The sequence below is a fragment of the Lissotriton vulgaris genome, chromosome 11 (assembly GCF_964263255.1).
Source record: "Lissotriton vulgaris chromosome 11, aLisVul1.2, whole genome shotgun sequence".
In the NCBI taxonomy this organism is placed as follows: Eukaryota; Metazoa; Chordata; class Amphibia; order Caudata; family Salamandridae; genus Lissotriton; species Lissotriton vulgaris.
The window spans coordinates 854527942-854549911 of record NC_141699.1 but is presented as its reverse complement, the minus strand read 5'-3'; the positions used below and the strand labels follow the sequence as shown (position 1 = coordinate 854549911).

The 21970-nt window shown below is 44.6% G+C and overlaps 1 protein-coding gene across 1 annotated transcript in view; it reads left to right on the top strand.

Annotated features, from left to right (window-relative positions):
* Positions 1 to 21970, top strand: part of KLHL6 (kelch like family member 6) — a 732992-nt gene that overhangs the window by 460363 nt on the left and 250659 nt on the right. The gene's annotated exons all lie outside the window — the stretch shown is intronic.

Here is a 21970-nt window from a genome sequence, read left to right as displayed (position 1 = left end):
AGGGGCATGAGCGAGCAGAGCCCGCAGGCACAGAGGGTTACACAAAATGGTGGCACACAGGCTAAGCTAAGAAACTAATATGGTCACACATACATTCGAATATAAGTAATAAGTAAGTATATGAATTCAGCATAAGTGCGTTTACGTAAATGCATTAGTTAGTCATATGATGCTAACTCACACGTCATCATGGGGTAATTAGAGCATCGAAAAGTGAATTCTATCAACCTGGAAAAACATGGAGACAAGTGGGCAAATAAGTTGGAGATCGAGGCAGGCTATTTTCAGGACTCATTAGAACTAGGTCGCTCAGAATTATGCTCCGCTTCTCTCCAAGCTCAGCACTAAAAAACATTATTCTCTCTCTATTTCACTCCGGCACGAATAGCACAGTGGGGAGGGACCTCCGGGACAACCTGCCCGCGATGCAATACACCAGAGGCAGATAGTATATATATTTTTGCTACCTGCCCTCAGCTCCACACACTCATTAAGGGCATTGAAGACTTTTTGTCTGGTACGCTTGGGCTTGACACTACCCTTACTCCACCCCTGATATTACTTGGAGTCAGCGCAGAGTCAGATAGCCTATATGGGGAATTTCTGTTCGAGGCTATGGCAGTTTTTAGACTTTCGATAGCAAGGACGTGGTTGGATAAAACACCACCAGTAATGTAACAGTGGCTGGTCACTCTCCTCGCTGTCTACAATCTAGAAAAAGGTATATATGCTAGAAGGGGTAGGAGGGCGAGGAGACTAGGAAAGAAAATTTGGGAGCCAATATCAGCCTGGAAGGAGGGTATGACTGGTGACTGATCTTATAGACTAGCAGATTTGGTTATATTAGTTGTTTAATGTTATTGGATATGATTTTGTGTAATTGTTAGATCCCGCAATTAGTAGGGATATGGTAGACTGTGGGTGGGCTAGGTTGAGTCTACTGATGCAATTTTGTTGGGTACTGTAATATTGTGCTGTGAATATTTGATTTTCTGCTGATTTTTTTTTCTCTCTGAACTGTGCTGTGAGTATGTGCAAAAATCAATAAATATATTAAAAAAATAAGTAAACAAACAATACAATATGCAAAATAAACTCCTCCCAAAAACATTTTAATAAAATTAAATGAAGTAAAATTAAATTCACTCCATACCCTAAAACCAAAACAAGACCCACAAACACCAGAAACATAATAACTAGAAAATATATAAATGAACATTTTAATCAAATGAAACAAATACAATTTATAACAAATGAAAATAGATTTTATAAATCATGTTATTTAAAACAGATAACAATAAATTATTAATTCGTTCAAATTAAACAAATAATTAACATACCAAAAAACAATAAAATAAAAATTATTAATGAATTAAGACTACCAATACTTAAAAAAAATTGATTTCAATAACTTCCTAACCTGTTCCCCTACAAAATCAAACCATACTACTAAAATTTAAAATACTAACAAAAGTATAAAAATTAAAACATACATTCTAGCTTACAAATTACATTTACGTAAATAAAATAATAATACATGAATTACATTAATAATGCATTTAATAGTTAATTAATGCAAAAAATTAACATTCAAATTGTATTAATTATAATTTAATTAACTTCCCACCCTATTCCCCTACAACCCCAACAACCTGCTCCTACATTATAAATGAATAATTAAATGTATAAAAAATGTCACAATTCAAATTACAAACTATGCTTAAAAAAATTAACAACCACTATACTAAAACCTAAAATAATTATTCTGACAAATATAAATGTAATTAATTTAAAAAAATGTATTACAACTATTTTAAAGTAAACAAAACTAAATACAACAGTGATCTTAAAAACAATATTATATACCAAAAAACTATATTCTTACCTTAGATATTCTGTTCAGATATATTTTGGAAGTCACAATATTTTTGACACAATATTTCATGTCACACATTACTTTATCTTCGATAGTTGTGTATTTCACCTGCCAATCAGTTTGAAATTCAGAGTTGGGAGAGGATGTGACCTTAGGGCTAGGACAGGCGACCTTCAAGCTGGGGAACTGTGTTCAAGCTTTGGCAGAGATGCTTAACATTCTATGGTTCTGGGAAAATCACTTAATCTCCCTGTGCTGAACAAAAGGGAATGTGTCCGTCTGTAATGCAACTGGTACTTATGTAAAGCACTCTGATACCTTCGGGACTAGCTGGCGCTATATAAATCTCCCCATAAAAAAAAAAGAGTAGAGCCTTTGGGCTAGTATTATGACTTTCAGAATCTTGTTTGTACATTTTCTAGAGTTGCTCACTCTCTCTTTCCCCTATTCAGAATCTGTTACATTTGCTGTATATCCTCAGAGAAGACAACAAAAAGTAGCCACTAATCTTAATATAAGGTACTGAAGTTCAGAAAGTTGGATATCTGGTCCTAAGTGTGCTTTGGCATGGATCTTTATAAGAAAAAGAAGAATCACAAATCGAATACCACTAAGTGTGACCGTTTTTCAGCTAAAAAATGTCTTACATTGATTCTGGTTAAAAGAGCTTAAAATTATTAAAACAAGACGTGATTGAAAATGAAATATTAAAGGTCAAAAATGTAAGTGTGGTGGGAGAATGTATAGTATCGACACACCTAACCACCAATGAATGGATACTGACAACTTGACGATTTTTAACAAGGCTTTGAGTATCTGACCAATAATTAACATAACCTTTAAAATACAGAACCGAGGATCAAGAGATAGTGCCCCAACCACCCTATTCTGGCTTCTGACAGGCCACCAGCAGGCCCATCCTTGGTCTGGGCTATATCCATATGTGGCCTACTGTGCCCAGTCCAGCTTCTTTTGAACAAACAGGCATCACCTCGAGTTAGAATCAGGGAGAGTTAGTGGCTACCATCTTCTCTGATGGTTTCTACCACTTTAAGTCCCCAGGAGGTTTAACCAGCAAAACTGGGTGGAACTTGTAGCGCTTAAGTCCAAAGGTAAACATGTTGGGGTAAGGGTCTGCAGACTCAGGAAGATAACAGCACACACACCTTCCAGAAATGTAACAAAATAACACATACACTGATGCTAGCTGTCTGGCTCCTTTTTTACTCCCAGTTCATGAATGAGAGCTGGATACTTGGGTTGGAGATTGCGGCCACCACTTCTCTGATTGCTTCTGGGACTTGAAGACTCATGAAAGAGGGATTAGCACCTGGAGGAGCAAGCAGGAGTGAAAGGCAAATCACAACCCCCTTAGAGATTACAAAGTACATTTTTTCCTAGGAATTCTACTTGCATAGTGTATGGTTGTGTGCCCCCGCCCTGAGTGCATGACTTCATGTGTATTTAGTATCCTGACTTTATTTTCGCCCTAACTTCACACTAATCTAAGCGTGTGCATAGAGGCTTAGGCCTGTCCCTAACTATGTGAGATCCTGGAACATAATGACATGGAGGGGCATACCAAGTATGCCCTAATAGTGTGCAGAGGCCTACAGTCCCTGTTCCGGGTACAGCACTTGAGGAGGCAGTGGCAGTATACTGTGTTTTTGGAAAGGATAGTGTTACCTAACATTTTCCATCTGTGTCACTGATAATGAGGTCTACAGGCTCTTGTGTAAGCTTCAACTGTTATGTGAATGCCCAGTACCTTCTGCTGACATACTCTGTGTATGTTTAGTGCATATGCCAATGTAGTGTGTATTTAACATATGCACAGTAACTGTGAGTCTGAGTACTGAAACAAGTGGTATCCATTTGGATCCCTCTGTTTTACTGTTTTGGCATGGCACTAGGTAGAGGATGATGGCAACTTCCCTAGACAGTGGAAGAGTGATGCCTGCATTCCTGTGGCTTGAAGGTGAATATCCAGAAACTGAAGTAATGAGGATAGAGACAGCGCTACTTTTAGAAACTGAATGAGGGCTTTTGTTAGCAAGGGGGGGGCTGGTTAATTCTTCCTTAGCATTGCCATTTGGTTGAAGCTAGAGGTAAGGGGCGGGACTGCAGTTTATGTTGTATTAGATGATGAAGTTTCTAGGTCAGGCCTTCCTTTTGGTCTAACCCTGTTTACTGCTTGAGAGAGTCTAATGACAACCAAGGGCATAAACCACACAATTCATTGTACCTGGGTTGTTGGTACTCAAGTTTAGAGACAGCCTGAGTTTCGATTGCTGTTAGAAGTATCTTGCTACATACACAAAGGCGGTGTCTGGAAAGCAACTAGGGAAGGATGCTTGAAAAAAGAACCAATCTATATTGTTTCTGGAGTTTGAGACAGTGGATTCACATCCCATGTCTAGGGAAATGTGTAAACAAGTAGTACCCAAACCACACCACTTTGTTCCAGTTCCAAGTCCTTCATGACCAAGGAACAGGGTGCTCTGCAGATTACTTGAAGGATGGATGCATGGCCAAGGCTAGTGCCTGCCTGCCAGACACTCTTTGGAGGAAATTACATCTGCACTTTCTGCTTGCCTGCTGAGTGAGTGGTGGGTGTCTAGCCCAGCAGTAGAGACTGTGCAGGTGGAAAAGTCAAGTACATCCCCAAGACTAAGGGACCCCAGACACAGATGCTGGAAGTAGAGCTGCAGCGGGTGCTGCAGCACCCCCATTGAAACCATGCTGGTGTTCAGAAGGTAAATGGGCAATAAAGTGACTTTTACATTTGGATTTTATTGTGACACATTGGTTGTGCCGTTTAAAGACAAAGGTCAAATGTCAGGCAATGTCTTGTGAAAAATTGATGCTTAGTGTTTACTTTATTTTCGCTCACTCCAAAGGAACGACGCTAGGAAGCAAAACTCCAGCATACATAGGAGCTATGCCCTATGTGTTGACCACCGGGTACTGTTGATGCCTGGACATTTTACTGACTTAGGCAGATCCAGGCTACCACAGGTATTTCACTTAAAATAAGATACCTCTCCCTCTTTTGCAAAACTGAGTTACCAAAAGATTTTAAAGTGTAGATAGTCTTTCTATTTTTCCGGTCCTGAAGAATCGCGAGTAAATCTACAATACGTGAGAAACATGTTGACCTCTGATGACTAAGACACAGACACTCTACCATGAGACATTTCACTCGGATGAGTGCTGTGTTCACTGTTTTTAATTAAGACAGGAGACCCCCAGAATAAAATTATTCCACGCCAGGTACTCCCAGTCCTACTTTTTAAACCACATCTACACATCTACACGTTTCTGGCCCCCAAGGATCTTTGATAAAGTGCCCCTTTTTAAGGTGAGCACGGTGGGTATTGCACCGCTGACCCAACGAGGAGAAGCCCATATGATGAAGCATGACACCTGAAAGGTTGTGTGAGGGCATTAAAATCCAAGAAATGGATTTCCAACTATAGACCCTATGTGGGCTTAGCTGGACCCAGCCTCTACTTGACTCTGCAACTGTACCACTAGAGGAACAGCATAACAACACTTGTTTGACACATTCTCAGGGGCTCCCGTTTTTGCTGGACCTCCCACTCCCCTGTAAGTGGAAAAAGCCCTTTTAAATTAAAAAAAAATGAATTTTGTAAATGACATGTGTGACAGTCTTACTGGGTAACAGGAAGTTTGGAAGGAAAGGCAGTAGGCTGTCAGTTCACTGCTAGGCCTTTTCCCCTCGCGTTCTAAGCCTTTTTTTGGCTATTTTTTGGCTATTTGGGGTAGTGCGCGCTTAGGCCCCTTTAACTTTTTGACCACATAAGGTATCCACAGCAATTTTGCGTCCCTTTCTTCCAACATCATGGGAATTCAAAAGGTACCCAGGGTTTTAGATTCCCTTGGTGGGGTCCTAGAAATTAGCCAAAATACAGTAAAATGTGTTTTTATTTCAGAAAAATTGGAAAAATGGGCTACAAATGAAAGCCTCTGGGTTTTTCCCTGCAAATGTTATCAAAAAAGGGTTTGTGGGGCTGAAATCACCATTTTCCCAGCTTTTAGGGAATGACAGTCATTTGTCAGAGAATCAACATTTTTTACACAGTTTTGGCATTTTTCAGGGACATAGCCTATTTTTGCTATTTTAGTACTTTCAACCTCCTTCCAGTTAATGGTAAAAATAAGTATGAAAGCAATAATGGATCCTGGAAAGATATACATTTTAGAAAAGTAGACAAAATTCTGAATTCAGCAAGGGGTCATTTGTGTAGATCCATCAAGGTTTCTTTATATAAACTAACATTAGTTGAAAAAACAGCCTTTTGTGTCAACCTTTTCACCTGTAACTTCTTGCAATTATGACAACTCTTTGAAAGCAATATACCGTTACATTTTCTGGACCTTCCTGGTTGTGGGAGATATATAGGACTTGTAGGTTCACCGAGAACCAAACGAACCCAGAGTAAAAAACTGAGTAGCAATTTGCAATGGCTTTGTATTATGGACCGGGTATATAGCAAATATTGTGCGAAATTGTATACATGGAAAAATAGGAATGAAAGACACCTATGTATTTCTGAAATGGGAACAAATTATAGAGTTCAGAAACAGTACATATTCGCACATTTTTAAAATTGGGAATACTCATACTAGCATGAGAATTATTGGTCATTTTTCAAAATTACTTCTTTTTTACACAATGTTTTTCATTTGGAAGGCAGAAATGCATCAAAAATCAATAGGTAATAACAGTTGCTTTACAAATCTGAATTACCCTAAGTCTCCCGATAAAAATGGTACCTCACTTGTGTGGGTAGGCATAGTGCCCACAAATGGAAAGGGGTCAAAACCCAACGTGAACACACCACATTTTCACAATGAAAATGTACCCTTTTTTTACTAAATGTGTAGCTGTCGTTTTTGAACCCTAGCTCTGCCGGCACCTAGGGAAACCTAGCAAACCTATACATTTTTGAAAACTATATACCCAGGGGAATCCAGGGTGGGGTGACTTGCCTGCCTCCCACCAGGTTTTGTTACCCAAAATCCCTTGAAAACCTAAAAAATGGTTAAAAAAACATTTTCCCTACATTTCTGTGGTGGAAAGTTATTGAATCTGAGTGGATCAACAGTTTTCCACCCCCCTCGTTCCCAAAGTCTTGCGAGAAAAATGCTACCTCACTTGTGTGGGTCGGCCTAGTGCCCGCGACAGGAAACGGCGCAAAACGCAATGTGGTCACACCGCAATTTCGCAGTGAAAAAGGACCCTTTTTTTGCAAAGTGCCTAGCTGTAGTTTTTTAACCCTAGCTCTGCCGGCACCAAGGGAAACCTAGCAAACCTATACATTTTTGAGAACTAGACACCAAGGGGAATCCAGGATGGGGGGACTTCACGGCCTCCCACCAAGTTCTGTTACCCAGAATCCCTTGCAAACCTAAAAAATTGTCAAAATAAACAAATTTTCTCAATTTTTCTGTGGTGAAAAGTTCTGGAATCTGCGTGGATCCACAATTTTCCACACATCCCGCTTTCCACAAAGTCTTAAGAGAAAAATGGTACCTCACTTGTGTGGGTCGGCCTAGTGCCTGCGACAGGGAACGGCGCAAAACGCAACATGGTCACACCTCAATTTCGCAGTGAAAAATGACCCTTTTTTTGCAAAGTGCCTAGCTGTAGTTTTTTTAACCCTAGCTCTGCCGGCACCTAGGGAAACCTAGCAAACCTATACATTTTTGAAAACTAGACACCAAGGGGAATCTAGGATGGGGGGACTTCACGGCCTCCCACCAAGTTCTGTTACCCAGAATCCCTTGCAAACCTAAAAATTTGTCAAAATAAACACATTTCCTCAATTTTTCTGTGGTGGAAAGTTTGGAATCTGCGTGGATCCACAATTTTCCACACATCCCGCTTTCCCTAAAGTCTTACGAGAAAAATGGTACCTCACTTGTGTGGGTCGGCCTAGTGCCCGCAGCAGGAAACGGTGCAAAACGCAACGTGGTCATACGTCAATTTCGCAGTGAAAAATGACCCTTTTTTGGCAAAGAGCCTAGCTGTAGTTTGTGAACCCTAGCTCTGCCAGCACCTAGGGAAATCTACCAATCTCACACATTTCTGGAAAGTAGACACCCGGGGGCTTGCAGGGAGGTATGGCTTTGCTAGATCCCCCAGCGTTTCCTTACCCAGAATCTATTGCAAACCTCAATTTTACCTGAAAAAATCACTTTTCTCACACATTTTTGTGTGGGAAAGTGTGGCATCACTGGGCTCACCCAGCGTACCCCCAGGTCTCCCAATAAGAATGATGCCTCATTTGTGTGGGATGCCCAAGTACCCACGACAGGCAAGGGCCCAAAACGTAGTGCGGCAACATCAAATTTGCCTATCTCTAAACCACCTGGTTTTGCAAGGGGGGTCACCTGGGTTTTTGACCCCGTGCTCGGCGGCCATCTAGGGAAACCTACCAAACCCAAACATTTCTAAAAACTAGACACCCGGGGGCTTCCAGGGAGGCATGGATCCTCCGGTGTTTCCTTACCCAGAATCCCTTGCATACCTCGATTTGTGCTGAAAAAATCAATTTTCTCACACATTTTTGTGTGGGAAAGTGTGGCATCACCTGGGGGGATCCAGCAAAGCCATACCTCCCTGAAAGCCCCAGGGTGTCTAGTTGTCAGAAATGTGTGGGGTTGGTAGGTTTGCCTAGATGGGCGCCGAGCAAGGAGCCAAAAACCCAGGTAACTCCCCTTGCAAAACCAGATCGTTTTCGTAGAATTTGTTGTTTAGATCTGCAGCGTGAGAATTTTGGCACAATAACGCAAGGAAAATGTGACAGACATTTTGAGGTTTGCAGGACATTGTGGATAAAATAACTTGTTGTAATTCACCAGAGAGACATCACCATGTACTCCCATGGGTTTACGACAATGTCTACAGTTGGTAGGTTATTCTTAGATGGAATGTACACCTTGGCAGAGAGACTAAAAAGACAAAGACAAAGGTTGGATTTGGCACGAGGGCGAGTGATGGTTCAGTATATAACATTTTATTAACAAGAGATTTCACAAAAATGAAATGCACTGTCAAATAAATGGACAATAAAACCGAACCAGTGACTCGCAGCTCGTGAGCTGTAAAGCCACTGCAAGGCACCAACCGCTTTTCAGGCCATTAACACACCTTTCATATGTGATACACACAAGACCATTCACACCACCAGGCACAAAACCAACACATCACAACATTCACAAAAAGTGACAATGTACACCCTGCTTCAGAATGACAAAAAAGACAAATATTACTGCACAGCCATCTAATCCTCAAACACACACACATACTAGTTGGATTTGGCACGAGGGTAAGTGATGGTTCAGTATATATAATTGTATTAGCAAGTGATTTCACAAAAGTGAAATGCACTGTTAATAATTGAAAGGACGAGAAACTGAACCATTGACTCACAGCTCATGAGCTGTAAAGCCACGACAAGGCACCAACCTCTTTACAGGCCATTCATACACCTTTCATGCGTGTGACACATACAAAACATTCACACCGCCAGTCGTGGGCCCATCACATTACAACACTCCCACCAGCAGACAGCGCCATTCAAGGGCCCATCACTTTCACATGCCCACATTCCTGACACAGCAACTACACAAACTGATGGATTGCATGGAATTGCGCTCAGCTAGCAGTATGTGTAGTGACCAGCAGCATGTCACTACTCACACACCACCAGCCAAGCACCAGTCCACGCACACTGTCAGCCAAACGCCAGTCCACGCACACTGCCAGCCAAGCGCCAGTCCACGCACACCGCCAGCCAAGCACCAGTCCAGGCACACACCAACAGCCAAGCTACAGTCCATGCACACCGCCAGCCAAGTGCCAGTCCACGCACACCGCCAACCAAATACCAGTCCACGCACAGCGCCAGCCAAGCACCAGTACAAACACACTGCCAGCAAAGAATCAGCACAAACACACCGCCAGTCAAGCGCCAGTACAAACACACCACCAGCCAAGCGTCAGTCCACGCACACCATCAGCCAAGTTCCAGTCCATTCACACCGCCAGCCAAGCGCCAATCCAAACACACCGCCAGCCAAGCGCCAGACCACATACAGGGCCAGACAACTGCCACTCCAAGCACACCGCCATAACATTTAGGATTTTTTTATATAAATAAGAAAACACAAACAAATTGCAAATAGATAAAAATCTACTAACACAAAAACTGAAACTAAATACACTACAGAAATGCCAACCTTGAAACTGAACAAAAAATATTAAACAATAGAGGCCAGGCAGTTCACTTTACCACTCATGGATGCTCCCAAAAATTCTTTTGCGTGTGGTACATTCTAAAACAAGCAGGCACACACAGCCCAGGGTTAGAAGGACACTCAGGGCAGTACATACGAACCTCCTTCCACATACCTCTTCGCCAACAGACTCTACATCTCCTACTGGGAAAGTCTTTTGAGGGTGTGGGAGGAATGTGATCAGGAAAGTGGCAATCTTTCAATCTCGCAACTTCCTCCACCACTCCAACTCTAGGAATACTTGCCTGTTCCACTAAAACAGGGCTGCCTATTACAGACTCCTGAAACTTAGCAAAAGTCATCTTTGACTCAGGACAAGAATCTTTGAACACAAAAAAAACTATTAAAGGTTGCCAAGTCAAAAAGATGGATAGCTAACTTCTTGTACTAAATGTAAGTCTTACGAAGAGCAGCATAAGGTACCAACCTCTGATCTACTCTGTCAACACCACCCATGTGCCTATTATAGTCTAAAATGCACACAGGTTTGCGCACTTCAGCAACCTGACCCCAAACAGTCACAGGTACAGTGCTTTCATCATGGATGGTAGTCAGCATGTAGACATCTCTCCTGTCTGAAAACTTTACAGCCAGAAGTTCCTCGCAACGCACTGCACTGCACTGTCCCCGCACAAGCTTTTGACAAACAAGTTCTTTTGGGAAACCTTTACGGTTAGAGCGGATTGTGCCACAAGCAACAGTGTCCACTTTGGCCAATTCCCTGAACAACCGCACACCAGTGTAGAAGTTATCTACATATAAATGGTGGCCTTTGTTAAAAAATCCTCTACCAAGTTCCCACACAATTTTCTCAGTGACTCCAAAAGTGGACGGACAACCAGGGGGGTTAATCCTGGATTCCTTATCGGTGTACACCCTGAAATTAGAGACATATCCAGTCCCACTGTCACAGAGCATATACAGCTTAATTCCATAGCGTGCCCTCTTACTAGGAATGTATTGCCTAAAAACCAAGCGGCTCTTGAACAACACCAAAGACTCATCTACTGCAATTTCTTTCCCTGGAGCATAGATCTCAGAAAATCGATCAACAAAGTGATCAACGACAAGCCGAATCTTAAGAAGACGGTCACAATCAGGGTTATCTCGTGACAAAGCGAAACCATTATCAATAAAATGCATCATCCGAAGCAGAAGCAAATACCTATCACAACTCATGAATGCCGGAAATATAGCAGTTGCTATCAATGGACTAGTAGACCAATATGAAGCCATTGATGGCTTCCTTAGCAAGACAATCAAAAAAGTTAAACCCAAGAACTTCTTCATCCTTCCATATTTGTGGGAGTCCACTGGGTAGCTCTAGAGTTGGGCCTACAAATTAGTCTGCTCAACAATCTCTGCCAAAAACACATCATCCAGAAACAACTGAAAAAAATGTATTGGCAAAAAGTTTTCAGTATTCACCCTATAACCTGGAATACCAGTAACGTCTGGCAATGCCGGCTGCACCATGCCTGGGGCAACCCAGAGGTCAGCACTTTCAACGGGAAGCCTTGCAGCCCCAGGCTGCAGCCCAGCTGCCTCTTGTCTCACTATGTGATTAAACAAAGAGGACTAGCTTAAGTTGACCAAAGTGTTGCAGTACTCAAATTAGTTCTGTCACGGGCACCTTGTTGGTGTATTCATGAAGCCCTCACCCACCAACCTAGTTGGTGGCATACTTCATCATCGGGCCCACCCAGTGACACCTAGTATGTCCCGGGTGTGCTACGACGCCTGATTACAGCGGAGCTGGTATATTGCTGAGAGTGCAGTGAGGTTGGGTGAGTTGTGATTTAAAACGGCTTGGTGGTGGTCCCAGTACCCGAGGGTAAATTACATTTTAATAACTGGGCCGTCACCAGCGGTTAAAAGTAAGGCTACAGGACGTGTGAGGGTGGCGAGTTACTGCCCCCTGCGTCCTTCAGATGGTCGACATGTTTCAGCCAGTGCCTTAGAGTATTCTGGCTTTCCTCAGGACCGTTTTTTAAAAAGGTGTGGTGAAATAAAACAGACTTAGTGTTGTGGTACAGACTATGTGATACACTCACTAGAGTTCTACCTGAGGACGACGGCGGGACAACAGGTACAAGGCAGGCACTGACCAGAAAGACTGGTCATCCCCTTACCGCTTCCCTCCAGGAAGCCTTGGCTAATAACCCAAAGCGTATGCATGAGAAGGGAATCCCCCTCTCACATATAAAAAAAACGCCTTAGTGAGTGTATCACATAGTCTGTACCACAACACTAAGTCTGTTTTATTTCACCACACCTTTTTAAAAAACGGTCCTGAGGACCCCCGCATGGACCAGTGAATGGAAGGCCACCCATGTGTCACGTCTGAGCGACTAGAGAAAAGACATTGACTAGTGCATGTTGATAGAGAGGGTAGTCATGAAGGAAGGGGTTGTCCCAAAAAATTGACCACAATATGGGGTAAGTGGAACGACTTCTGCGGTGGTCTATGTACCCAGACTGCTCTCACCGAATCTAATGTTTTTCGTATGGTACAACAAATCCCTAAAGGGAGAGTGAAAGGGGTACAACCTCAAATGTTTCCTCCAAAATCTGTATATCACGATCAAAGTCACTAGAGAGATTTTTTGGTCAACTCAGACCACGTTTGTTAGCAGCTAAAAGTAAGAGTGTAGGTCATCAAAAGATTTTTGAGAGGATGTCTCACCCTCAACTCATCGAGGCCTCATTTGACGACCTCTCACAATGGGGTAAGAACAATGCCACCCCGGCAGACTCAACCTGAGGGAGCTAGTCTCCCCCTGGGAGTTCTTATAAATCTATGATCAGGACAATACACTGGGTCATGTTTTTTATAGCGAAACAGAATACAGAAAGAAAGTTTAAAATATACCTAGAAGTATACTCAAATCATTCCTTTATTTATAGAGTACCACTGGTATGTTTAAAAAAATAAAAAGATGTTGTTATATAGGTGAATAATAATGAATCACCTGACCTAAAGTGTCTGTATTGTCATTATATTACCAGCATGTTTCAACCACTCGTTCAGTCTAACAAGGTCTAGGGTTTTCTTCAGAGTATTAGGGCTAGGGTATGCATTCAACCCAAGATATAAGGGTAGTAACTGTCACCCTGCAGGTCTCTCTGCTCATACAGCTTCATCCTAGTCATATTCAATTATGGGCATCATAGCTAAAATGGGGGTATACCTCCTTCATAGTCACACATTCGTCAGAAGGAGCAGCGTGTGGATTACACCTAACAGACCCCGTCCATCACTACACATTATGTAGTTGAATATAACTACAGTGAAGCTGTATGAGCAGAGAGATACTTCAGTGTTCTCTGTCCCCAGGAGTAGCAGAGAAGCCTCATCGCTAATCAAAGCTTCCAATGGGACCTCCTGTAGGGTAGTGAGAGGAGACAGGTAACTACCCAGGAGCCCTTTTGGCCTACTGTGTAGAAGCAGCCACATGATGTAGCAGCATGAGGTAGTTTGATAAGATCTAGTCACACTACTCTCTTGTGTTTGCTGCCAATAAGGAGCAATAAAAGTACAGTTCTGGTACCTTCAACAGCCCGGACAGGTACAGGAGCTCTGTAGGATGGTCCAAATTCATTCTTGTCCACAATCTTCTCCCAGACTAGATCACGATCTTTGGGATCCAACCAGGAGTTGCTGGTGCTTCTTTCACTTCACCAGTGGCAGAATGTTTCGGCTGGACGTTGCTCTGAGCATCTCAAAAGTTGTTTAGTTCCTGTAAAATATCCAAACATTCACTGATATCAAAAGATGTTTCTACAACCACTGTGCTGGGACTGTTAGGGTCTGGAACCCACATCTTAACCACAAACAGGATTTCATGAGGAGTCCAACCACCCAGGGATTTTGTAGGCATATTGAGGGCCCTATGGACCACATACAGACAGTGAACCCAACCGCGACCTGAACTTAATACTCTAGCTCTTAAAGACTACTTTAAGTTTAGGTTCTTCCACTCCACTATTGTGTTTCCCTTGGGATGATAGGGAGTGGAATACTGCATGGTGTCTCTGTAAGCCCGGGAGGCAAACGCCAGACCCTGGTCCTAATGGAATGTGGCTATTTCGTATGTCCGATGAAGACTTCCAGGCCGTTTATAACAGTTCGGGCGTCAGCCGATCACTTTGGCCAAACCCATAGGAATCCACTGCTACCAAGATGTATTTGTAAGCCCCATCCGAATTTAGAGGGCTGCAGTGGTCCAGATAAACAAAAGCAAGAGGCTTGTCTGAGGTCAATAGAGGTGTCTGTGATGGGTGTGCTATGGTGTACACCTTTATGGCCGCCAAGTAGGAGCCCTACTGTCCCGGGTTGGGGTTTACCAAAACAGTAATTTTACCCCTGTTTACCACCACATCCGATCGCCATCTGACACCTATTCACAGTACAAAACAATGGATGCTCAATAGACTCATCGCCAAAAAGATCCTTACCTGCTGAGACGACATCCAAGGATCCAATGTGCCCTCTCCTCCTCCTCCTCACCCATCTTTGCCGGCTGCCGAATCGAGACAGACTTGGGGTGAGTTCCAGGCTGCTGAGATTGACGAACAGCAGTGTCGGGACACTCTGAGTTGAACCAGTGGTGCGGAGATGTGGTCCTTCTCCTATTTACCGGAGTGGGGACGACCTCTGTGACGCTGATACTCCCTCCCTGGCTTGGCGTCTCCTCACCAGTGCCAAGCCTACCTCACTGCTCTCCTCCGAGATGGGTCCCCCTGACTCGGAAGGAACTGGGGTTGAGGCAACATCTTGGCGTCTAGGAGTTTCCGTTTTGCTGCCCTAGAGACAGGCCCTCCTCACTCTTGGCACTTCCCTCCGAACCGAGACGTGGTGTCGCCCCGGTCGTTTGAGGCAGAGGAAGCACCCCGAGGTTGTATGAAGGCCGGCCCGAGGGTCCGAGTGTCGGGTTCCTCACACTGGGCTGGAGCGTCTTGAGGTCCTCTACCCTCCGCTCTCACCCAGTATCTGAGGTGACCTCCTGCCGGCTGGACCTGCTGAGTCTACGGGCATACATCTCGAGGCTGCGGTCTCGCTCCAGGTTCCCTCTGCGAGCTGGGACTGAAGCTCGGTCCCCCGGTGTGGCTTCCTAAATCCACTGCTGCCTCGCCCTGCCGGGTCATCAGTAGAACTGCCTCCCCCCTAGCACAGCACTTTGGATGGGTTGATCGGCGGTCGCAGCTCCCGTTGTGGGCCGGTCCCCCCCTTGACTACCTCCTTTGTTCTGCTGTTGCTGGCTCGAGGGGCGCAGCCGACACCTTTCCTGGACCCCCACTGACGCTGCTTGTTTTGTTTTCAGCCAGATATAGAAACTGGCTGCTGAAGGACTGGGTTTTTCTAAGACCCAGCGGTGCCAGGGATAACACCTAAAACCTTCGTGGGTAACCTGTTCCGGCGTACAAATGACAGAGACACGGGACACTTCCTTCGGCGTCAAAGATTCGAGGTTTATTACTGCAGGGAACACAGAAGTCACATGAAGTACAACACGTGTAGGTTCTAGGAGACTGCTTCGAATTGTATCTGTGGATCGCTCTTTTTATACAGTTTTTCGTCATAGGATAACATGATGGACAAAAGATTACAGCCTGGTTCCCACAGTAAATGTCATAGGGGGTCGCTTTCATGTATTCAGGGCCCGGAACATAATTACAGTAACATTTAGCAGTTCCCAACTGTAAAAGTACATCTTCCCACCATTAGTACATTCCGTTCGGCTGTAAACGAATCAAGGAAGAGACAGAAACAGGTGCAGAGGAAGACGAGGATAGCGAACAGATCGAAGAGAGTGAAAAAGGGGGTGGTATCAGGAAACACGATTGCAGGGATCAAAGGAGACGTGCCTAATGAATGCACAACTGAAACAATAGACCGGCACGGCAAGATGAGCCTCGAGCGGGGCCATCTGCCTTACAGTGTCATCCCCCTCATCATAAAGACACCCTCAAAGGAACACGTGTCTTCCGCAAGAGTTTGGGAATCCCAGGGTCGCGAAGCGGACAGCGTCCGTTCGCTGGCTACTTGAGGGCAAGAAACAAAATGGATGCCGTATCTAAAATGGAACCCGTGGGTTCAGATGAAGAAACCCACGAAACAAACGAACGGTTTAGGCTGGCACAGCGAAAACGCGTACACCCACTAAACTCGTCATTTGCGGTTCATAGATACCAGACTCGACCATATTCGGGCGAATCGAAAACACCACTTACAATTGTCACGGAACCTCACTGCTGATTTCTCTGGTCCAGTTTTTGGGCCCGGTACGCTATATGGCCATTTTGTGGAGGGGCCTGCTTCCCTAGATGGTGAGATAAACCAAGATGGCGGTAGAGAATATTGCCATTAGACTGCACGTAGCATGCCTGCCTTGGGTTTTCTCATGATAAGCACCCCCTGTCAGGCTCACCCGGAATGGCGAATCACTGCCTCCTCACATGAGACAGAACTTTCAGGCATCGGACCAGACTGCCAGCCTGCTTGGCACGCTGATGTGGCCCTGAGCCCCCACCCTAACCGTGCCTGAGACGCAAGGACGCCATAGCACCCACTGGGAGACCTGACTCCTGCTCCCACCTCGCCAATCCTCCACCACACTTCCTGTAAGTCTCCTCTCACTGGCGGCTCACTAATGCTTGACTTGTGCCTTTTTAACCTAACCTGAAAACAGCATAAATCCCACTAATAATCTTGACCTATGGGCTGAAAAGGAACGCTGACACGTCCTTGCCACCAAGTCTATCAGCTTATACTAATATCTTGGCAATTATATACTGTCATTTCCTCTGATCACTGCCTAACCTCTACCATACTGTTGCTACAGACTTCCTAATAATGGCTTGAGCCCTTCATTCCCTTAGTATTGTTCTCATTGTAGTTTTACCACTATTGCTCACTATTTGTGACCACCATCTCAATCCAGTTTTTCAATCCAGTTTTTCAATCCAGTCTTTCACTATATCCTCAATGTCTCTTTCTACCACTCTCCGAATTGAACACTTCTCCCCCCCCTTACTTTGCTCTGATCCCTCTTCCGTCCCCTACTCCTACCTATTACTACACTTGCCCAGGTTCTCCAAAATGGGTAATGACTGATCTACCAACCTTACACATATCTTCTACTTATGGATTCTCTTCCTTCCAACCCTATCCTCTCACCCCTTTCCCCTAACGCAACTCCCCTTCCCCCATCTGATTCTTACCCTACTCATTCACCTTAACCTCGCCATTATACTGACTCCCACACCACCTAACGCCTCAAACCAAGTCTTTTTACCCTCCCCCTTTTACCTATACCCCTAGCCCCCTTAATATTACCACCATGCCACCCCGAACACACCCCCTCACTTCAGCCGAATTCAGAATCAATCCACAGGACTCACCAATCTCTAGACATGGCCTGAACTCTTGGTCCATCCTCTACCCACCCAGTCTCTCCAAAAATGCTAAGAGAAACCATGAAACCCTATTTGTCGATAACTACCATAGTCTCTCCTCCATAATAAAAACAAACTACATTTTTTACTCCAAAACAGCCCTCCAAATGGAAAAAACATTTTTCTCCAACACCTCCCCATCACTAAATCATGTAAAATCCTGTATGGTTTTAAATTGTCCCCCTCCCCCTCCCATACATTCCCCAGCAAAATAGACATCTTCATCTTCAAATCCGGTAACATTGCAATCCAGGCATCAGAAAACCACCTCACCATCTTTGAGCAACACTTCAGCACATTATCTTACCTACTATCTACCCCACCTCCTAACACAGCAACCTCCCAAACGACTGATACACCCTCACCCTCCCCTTCCCCGCCCCCAGTCCCTCCCCTTACTGACATTAATACTACATGTGATGACTCTCTTATCCAATTCTCCAATCTCCCCCCCTTGCTAGCAACCCTCCATCAGCCTGACACCTCAACAGCATGCCCAATATCCCAAACCCTTTCTCTCTCTAATGACCCCGCCCCACTTCTAGACACACTCCCTCCCTCACCCCGCCTTCCAGCACTCTACTCCGACTCTCCTACTATTCAACCGCCTGCATAAATTTTACCTTCGCCAAACTGCATTCCTCCCATAGACATTATGCTCTTAGTCAGGATGGTAGTTCCCCTCTCTCCCCTCAAGATCTCTCACCACCCCATAACTCTATGCACTCACCTCCTGACAACGAGAACTCCCCCTTGTCCAACAACCGGGGAACGCCTCCCATACACCCCGACCTCCCAATACACACACTGCACAGACCACTCTCCCCGGAAAATTCTAATTTAAAGTCTAATCTCACACAGACCCTATCTAACATCGAAAACTATCTTCGGACTGCTGTTGTCTGAACTTTCCCAAATAAAGAATGATTTTAACTCTCTCTCCTCTGAAATCCTCCTAAACCGGGCGGATTCCCCAAACGTAGACGCACAAAGCACCTCCAGTCTTCCACAATGGAGAACCTTCCCTTGTTGCAACTGTTCCCACCGACCCCCCATGCCTCTAACCACCTCTCACCTTCAGACCTCCTTGACCTTTGTAACTCCTACCTCCCCAAATATCAAACTGACCCTCCCACCCCCTACTCTACAATCCCTGTGATACTGGGGACGAGCAGGACCCCTTCTTCCCCCATCTCCCCTAGACCCCCAACGCAACTCACCATTATCCGTATGTGCCCCCCTCATATAAACAATTCGAAACCCCTCACATGCATGCTGGTCAACTGCCACTCAGCTGCCCAGCATGCGATGGAAATAGCTGAATCCATTCTCAGCGAAGACATTGACATTGCCTTCATGACGGAAACTTGACTCAAGGCCCACTCTACACCTATCCTTGATCTACTCATCCCACCCGGCTACTCCATTCTCAGGAAAGATAGACCAGAAAGAATTGGAGGTGGTCTATCTATAATCTTCAAAATTGAACTTCAACTCTCGCTCGTCAAGAACTCCGACCCTACCACCTTTGAATACCTCAGAACTCAAAATCCAGTGCGCGCCTCCCATACGCCTGCACAATATCTATCATCCTCCTGGCGGATCCCTTCCATTCGCAGAGGAACCTTCCGACCTACTCACCCAGTGCACTCTTTCCAACTCTAAAAATCTCTTCCTTGGAGATTTTAACCTCCACTGGAATGATATCAAAGACCCTGCTATTAACCTCCTTATGAACCTTCTGGAGATTAGTACCCATAGACAAATTTGTCACTCTCCAAACGACAGGGCTACTCTTGATGCCATCATAACAAATAACGATTTAGCCTCCATTTCATATCGACTGGTCAGATCATCACCTCATCCTCTTCACGATCAACACCTCGCCCCCTCCCCACTCCAAAAGCATCAAACATAAGAAATTTACCAGAAATCTTCATCTAGTCCCCCCCCGGCGAACTTGAAATGAAACTCAAAGCCCAATTCCTGCTCACACCCCTCTCTCAAAATTCAGATGCCCTCACTGAACATTATAACAAATCGGTTACCGAGGTTCTAGACCAAGTGGCTCCTCCTAAAATGAAAGTCCAAAGAAACATTCCTTCCAAATCCTGGTTCAACTCAGATCTCAACTACGAAAGACGCTTGCTTAGATAGTCCGAAACGACCTGGAGGCAATAATACCCATCCCCCTCCCACTTAGCCCTTCTCCGATCCGCTAGGTCCAACTACAAAAAACACACCCCCAATGAAAAGGTCTCCTTCTTCTGCACGCAGCTTGATAGGGCCAAAAATAGACCTAGAGCATTATTCCACATAGTCAAAAATCAAACATCCTCTGCCCCCCAAAAGCTGATGGCCTCTAATGTGAAATGTGAAGAAATTGCTAATTTCTTCTCTGATAAAATCACTAAAATAGATCAATCCTTCTTCTTAAATCCCCCTCTCTACCAACCCACTACCTTCTTATGACATTTCTCCTGAATCTCCATTTCCATCTAATCATCCCCAAACCATCTAATCATCCCCAGGTCTCTTCGTATCTCGCATCCGTTTCCCTCCCACCAAAACGCAATTCCATTACCCCCCAGCAACTAAAAAACAATGCCACCTGGCATAATTTTTACCCAGTCATGGAACATGAAGTATATAATATAATCTCTAAGCTTAAACCATCCTCCCACACCAAAGACCCCATCCCCTCTAAACGTGTTCAAGACCATAAGCATATCATCTCCCCACTCTGGACCACCATTATAAACTCATCCCTGACCTCAGGGTATGTTCCCGCCTCCCTCCAACTAGTTCAAATCACACCTATCCTCCAACCCCAACGCAGATCCCAACGACCCCAATAACCTCAGACCTATCTCTAACCTCCCCGTTCTCTCCAAAGCCCTTGAAAAATGCACCCTGTTGCAAATGGATAATCACATAAACACCTTCCACCTCTTTGACTTGCTGCAATCCGGCTTTACAAAATCGTGCAGCACAGAATCGGCTATACTCAACATAGTAGACGATATTCATCGCTTACTTGACATTGGCAAATCTTGCCTTCTCATTCTTCTCGACCTCTCCGCCGCCTTTGATACGGTTAACCACACTGCACTAGTTAATACTCTTAAAGACCGTTTTGGCCTCAATATCATTGTCCTCAACTGTTTCACCTCCTTTCTCCAACACAGAACCCAACGAATCAAAATCGAGAACTGCCTTTCTAACCCCACTCCTATCCCCCTCGGTGTCCCACATGGATAAATTCTCTACCCCGCTCTCTTCAACCTATTCATGGAACCCCTCACCCTCATTCTCAAACAAGCTGGAATCAACCAGCACCTCTATGCTGACGATACTCAGCTCTACTATAAGATCAAATCCTACTCTGATGTGCTACACCTCAATGACACCCTAACTAAGATCCAATCATGGTTCCACCAAAATCATCTCAAACACAACCCTAAAAAAACAGAAATCATTCTCTTCTCCCCTAAAAAAGAACACCCTTCCCATACAAAACTGGATGTCTGACCTTAATGCCCTCAACTGCTCTCTCACCACCTCCAACTCAGTTAAATCTCTAGGCATTGCCATTGACAACAATCTCGCCCTTTCCACCCGCATAAAATCCACAGCCAAAGGAGCACTCTTCACTCTCCGTCAACTCAAAAAAATCAAAACCTTCATACCGATAGATGACTACAAAACTGTTGTCCAATCGCTGGTCCTGTCGAGAATAGACTATGGTAATGCTATCCTCGCTGGAACTCCCAAAGTCCATCTTGCACCACTCAAAGCTGTGCTCAAACTAGCTGCTAGACTTATCTATGACTATAAACGTTTCGACCACATTTCCCCTGCACTGAAAACCCTCAAATCGCTTCCCATCGAAGGCAGATCCACCTATACGATTGCATGTATCACACACAAAGCCATTCACCAAAACACCCCACACTACCTCTCAAACAAGCTTCACAAAGCCGGCTGCACTCACTCAACAAGGAGCACCAATGCCCTCATTCTCATCCCCCCTCTACTAAAAAAGAAATGCCCACAAGCTCGCTTCTTCTCGGGTAACACTCCGTCCATATGGAACTCCCGTCCTAAAGAATTACGCTGCAACCCCTCCTACATCAACTTCAAAAAAGACCTCAAATTGTTTCTCCTCACCAAATACTGGGGTCAATAATTCCCTCCTCTGACACAGTATCCAACCCTGCGCCCCTCGAGGCCCCCCTTGACATCTAACTCTCTCGCCTCCTCACTTTCCCCCCAACTCCCCTCCCTCATGCTACTCCCTTCCCCTCT